The sequence below is a fragment of the Frankliniella occidentalis genome, unplaced genomic scaffold, assembly GCF_000697945.3.
Source record: "Frankliniella occidentalis isolate FOCC.00 unplaced genomic scaffold, Focc_3.1 Scaffold17, whole genome shotgun sequence".
Classification (NCBI taxonomy): Eukaryota; Metazoa; Arthropoda; class Insecta; order Thysanoptera; family Thripidae; genus Frankliniella; species Frankliniella occidentalis.
In genome coordinates this window covers 2,542,561-2,548,247 of record NW_026267147.1, presented here as the reverse complement: position 1 = coordinate 2,548,247, position 5,687 = coordinate 2,542,561, and positions in this window count along the sequence as shown.

Genomic DNA, 5,687 nt, shown 5'->3' with positions numbered 1-5,687 from the left:
GGGTATCTCGCACTATTAGATGGCTAACAAACTGCAGGTGAAGTCGGGCGTGTGAAAGGAGGAAGGGTAGAGTATCGTGAAGCGGGGTCGACAAAAAGAAAGAAGAAAAAGAGCATCGAACGACAGTAGCAGTAACTCTTCCTCGTCTTCTTGTTCCCTTTTCTGCCTTCCTTGTCACCAACTCGATGATCGAAGGCGCGCGTGCGGCTCGTGACGAGCACTACACGGCGCGGTGCGCCGCTCTGCCGCCCTCGGCGAGTGACCGTAAAAATAATATCACGTCGCCCCCAACGACGCCGCGCCTCTGTGCAGCGCCGACGCGCCATCCGGTCGGACGAGGTGTCGGCGGCAATCGCTTTCAAGTGTCAGCCGACAATGACGGGCGACACCTCCGCGGTGGACATGTGTGTGTGTGTGCGCGCGCGCGTGCTTCGGCACGCCTAGCTCAGAGGCAACGCGTTTTGTTTAACTTTATACTCGGGTAATCAAAATTCTGTGCCCGACCAATTGAACCGCCTTTAGCACATTAATGTTCATTTTTTAAACGTACATCATTGGCACGTGACAAAAACGTGTGACATTTTGTTGCTGCCAACTCCATTGCCTCAAATAGTGATGGTTTTGTTCCCATATGAGAAACAGTATTGCAATCGTCGCACGGGGCCGTACACCTCCCGATGGCAGTGTAGCATATGCCGAGCAGCTGCTATAAGGAGGTGATTGTCGTTTGTTCCGTTTCGCTGACAGGAGCCTGTTTCAAAGCACTACTTAGCTCTGCGGCCGCCGACGCCTATCTCCACGTCAGTCCACGACCGTTCCTGATGCGACCTCCATCCCGTGATTATCTGGTGTTCGTGATGGGGTGATCCCCGTGGAGCGCCTGTGCATAGGCCACGCGCTCTGCTCGGCTGTACGCACGGACCGTGTGCTGCCTACCCTCCAGGCGCTTGCGGGCGGTCACCCTAAACTCTTTTATTCATAATTGTGAAGACCTAGTTGTTTTCTTCCATCGCTTCAATGCACGTGAGGTGCATGTCGGACAAAAAGTAGAGCATAGAAAATCGTAATGTCGATTGTCCACCCTCGCCAGGTCAGGCACTCGGGAAACGCCAAACCGGGTGTTTTCCATCTACATCACCCGGTGAAGCTCCGTGTCCTTTAAAAAAAAAGGGCCCAAATGAGGAGTCTCCCTGCGGCCACCACGCGAAGCCCGCGTTAGCCAGTCGTTTTTCTGAATTAACATTCTCCACCACTCTTTGCCACGTACCACTCTCTGCCTTATTATGCACTTATTTTGATTGAACATATACCCGGTCCGCAGGGCGCAAACATAACAAAGTGTGTCTTGTTCTCCCAATTTTAATTTTGGAGAATGTTCTTCTACTATCTTGCAAAAGTTGTAAGGCAATCCTTCGAGAATCTTTCGTTTCGATAGTTGGGTGGTTTTATCTTTATGGAGAGTCAGGTCATTACTACAAACAACCGATGTTAGTAACATTCGATTTTGACCGACTGCACTACCCCACCCTATCCTTCAGCAGTGATTTTTAGGTAACATCTGACTTGGAAATTGAACTGTGACTCTTACTTGTCTTGACCTAGGACCTATATACTTCAACTATAACTTCTTTTTGTCATAACACGAAAAAAGTTGGTTTATTAGCCGACCAGACACTAGAGGTTTCGCGCAGATCTCCAGCGTCCGCAAGCCTTTTTTTAGATGCAAGGTTAATGGCCTCGCTGGGTACGCTCTGTCATGAACTACTAAAGCCAAGATGGGTCGCTTGTCGGGGCGACGCAAAGTGCTCGCTCATGTCGTCGCTGTAATCACACGACTAACTGCCCCGTATACATTTCACGAAAGCCAATCAGGAACTTATCGCTTTATGCCGCTTTATTCCAACCTAAAAATCTATCGCCGCGCTCTATACAGCCCTTTGCAATTACACGTAGCGAGCGATTCGTATCATGCCCCCCCCCCTCCCCCACGGCTGCGCTTGGGCGGAGCGTCATCTGTCCTTGTCACACCACAGGAGAGGGACAGGCGGGCGGGGAAGTAAAATGTAATTTTCGGACACCCCCCCTTATGCCTGCATCAAGCCACGGGGCCATCGCCCTCGCGTGTTTTATGCGACATCCCCAACGCCGTAGCTGGAATAGCCGGGTGACTCGAGGCCAGCTCAAATTTAGTTTGGGTGCATGGCCATGCGTTGGATAATCCTTTACCGGAGTCAAAAGAATACTTCGTAAAAGCTAGTTTTGCCGGAATATTTTTTTAAAAATATGTCAATCTTTTAATAAATCGGTTCTCAAATTAATACTTAGTCGGTGCTCCCTTTGGCGATGACCGACTCATCCTGGTCTCACACCCAGACTAAACTAAACCGGCAGAAGGTCAGGCAGATATTTTTATCTTGGTTTCTGTAATGCACTATTCTTCAAACACTGTTAAATCATATTCAATGAGTCAGACCGGTAAAAAGAGGAGCGCTCTAGGATTATAAAGATGATAGTGCATACTGGACCAAAAAGTAAATTCTGCCATGAGATAGCTGTCACCGGCCACCAGGATGGATTATTCGATCTTTCTCTGCTTCTGAAATAATCGTAGTCTGTGAGAACTCGGGACATCACAGTGACCATATTAACTGTCCAAGTTCGAGGCGGAGATCGGCGGAACTTTCGGGTAAAGTGTGCTCCAAGCTTCAATATACATCCTAAATGAAATGAAATTTCCAAACTTTGTAAGCGTTTTTTTTTTTGAGTCATCGGATAGAATAAAGTTTCACATGTGGTATGACATGACATACCTACACATGCCATAGAGCTTCATAGTCTTTGAGGGCAACAAAGAAAAGTTACATTGAAAACGACTGTGACATATTCCAAGCGATGTGACACAATTCACACTTGATTGAATGTGTCGTTAAGAATTTGTAATAGTAATGTAGGTTCGAGCAGGACTTTGCTAAGGGCAAGAGGCGGTAATTTTACTGGTGTAAAAACCGATAAAAACGCAGTGTTCGTGTTCCGTTGCTTCCTCTCGTATAAGTGAACATTATGTGACCGTGGCCCCTTAAACGCAAACTTTTCTAACGTATAGACTGCTACTGCTTGCCACTGAGCCTTCCAGAGATACTTTGCGGCACAGCAGCGGTGTCCTTTTATATAAAAAACGAAGCAGTTTGGTGTGCGTGTGCGCGCGCTGTGCAGCACGAACCAGCCATCTTCATAAGCGAGCTGTAAGAGGCAATACGTTCTGGTTACGTGCAGCCTCTCTGCCAGCGCAAGTCGGTGAGCTTTATCTCTAGCTCCATTTCCCGTCTTTGTCGCTATTGGTCAGGAGGACCAGCTTGGATCTGAGCTGTAGTGGCAGTGGCGTAGCGCATGTAAGAGAGAGAGAGAGAGGGGGGGGGGATAGGATAGTGTGTTCGCTGTGGAAGTTATGGCGCCACTCTCAAAATCATACTCCCGATTTGTGTCACTTACTGTATCTTGATGGACACTGCGATGGCCCCGACAAGCACCGAGGCCCGGCGCGCCCCCTTTTGTTAATCCTGTGCAGGCTGGACAAAATGATAGCCGACTGTCGTGGTCGGGAGGGTGGTGGAAGGGGTGTTCGTGCGACACCGCCCGAAACCCCCCGCAGCGGTGGACGACGCGCACGCTTACAGCCGGACCTAGGTAGGCAGGCTGCCTGGCTGCAGGAATGAATTGTTCGTAGCCGTCCCACCCCGCCCCACCCCATCCCACCCCGCCACGCGCTTCCACCTGATAAGCCCAGCGCGCTCCCCAGAGATGCCTCTGAGCAGACGGTGGCGTGGTGGTGGTCCCCTACCGTGAGGTGCTCGCCCAGAGATATGTTTTTCTTTTTTTTTTGAGTCGGGTTCGCCATGTCTTTTGGGGGTCACAAGGGTATAACGAGTCGCGAGTCACGGTAAAGTATTTTGTTTTATCATCGTACTCTAACTTTTCATTTTATTTCCTCCGAGCTCGAAAGTGCCCGCAGGGCTTTTACTCCAATTGCTTTGCCGGTTGGGTTTTGCAAGATAACGTGTGGGAGTAGTATGCAACTGAAAAAGAACTCAGAATGTCCTCGATTGCACGACTAGAAACAGACCATGGGCCAAACTGGAATCACTGATCGAAACCCCACAATGCTTTTGCTGCCAGCACGAAGGCGATATAGTGTGATGTCAGGTCGTCGGTGCTCAATTCGAAGGCGCGTGCTGAGCTCCAGTGACCTTCACGAGAGGGAATCCCTTTTGACCTTGGCCTATCAGAGTCCGCGTAAAATATCGATATCACATGTGGTCTGTCTGCCGGGTCGCTCTTTTAGAATCTTCTCCGCCCACTTGTTTACTCTCCCAGTAGAAGTCAACTAACTGATAAAAGCTTGCATTGAACTACATCGTAGGCTTCAGGGAACTCTGTAGCACCGTAGCTGACGATCAATGTCATCGTTCGCAACAACATTAACACGTTCCCTGCGGCGTGACCACTATGTGGTCACGCTCCCATTTTAAATCATAGGCACTAAAATTTTGCCGCAGGGAACGTGTTAAATGTAGTGAATCAGGGTGACTTCCAGTGCCAGTCACCGTTACTGACGATGATAGCTACATTGCTGCAGGTTTCAGTGTAGATTGCTGTGAAATTCATCTACCAATTAGGGTCCACGGTCCACCTCTCAAGACCGCACCACACGTTTTCATTTCACACTGTGCTTTGTCATACCTCTTTAAACGTTTGCCGCCAAATTACTAGAACAAAAAAAAAATAATGAAGGGAGCACATATCTTCACGAAAGCAGCGTAGTTAGCCAGCTCAGTTCTAATCTACCCAGCCGTCTCTAAATCACGGCCCATACGTTTCTCCAGTCACCGCACACTTTACCCTCCAGTCCTCTAGCGCGTGTCCTCCAGCGGCCCGCATGCCTCTGAATAAGGAATTTGAATAGGGAGGCTCGCGTGTGTGTAAGCGCGCACGCATGCTGTTTTTTTTTTCTTTCTCTTTTCCCCTCCCCCCCTCCTCTCTGTCTCTCTCTGTCTCTTACTCCCCCGCACGCTCTTTTCGTCCTGCCTGTTCTCTCTCCATCCTTTTGTTTTTGTTTCCAACAACCCTCTCTTGACTGTGATGCGACCCCCACGACCTGTTTTTGTTAGTTATGTGGCGAGGGAAAAAATGGAGATGGCGAGCATATAAAGAGGACAAAAGGCAATAACAAAACACGCACGACTGTTTGTGTGATTTTCTCGAGATTCTACTACTTCTGTGGCTGCTGCTGAGTCTTTTCGTGTGATCAAGGTGTATTTATTCAATGTCTTTTGTTGATTTTCCCTGCACTCTAATTCATTGACTGGTTTTTGGGTTGTTTTTTTTAAATGGGGTCTATGTACCCTATCTGTTTTTGTTTTTTTGACTTCCAGTTCGACATATCAAAAATCTTTTTAACATACCTGCATACATTTTTTAAAACCACAATAGCTACCACAGACTTATTGTCATTTCCCCTTTTCCAGTCAGTAAAAGTCACACGGCTTTGAAATTGTCACACTTCTTTCTGCAGCCCCCATGAGCTGTAAAACAGAGTGCTTCGGGTTGTTGCGTGGGCACCATGCATGCATTCATCTAGTGCATGTCTCACTCTCACGTCGTGCCCTCTTCCACCTCCTCTCTGTTTTACA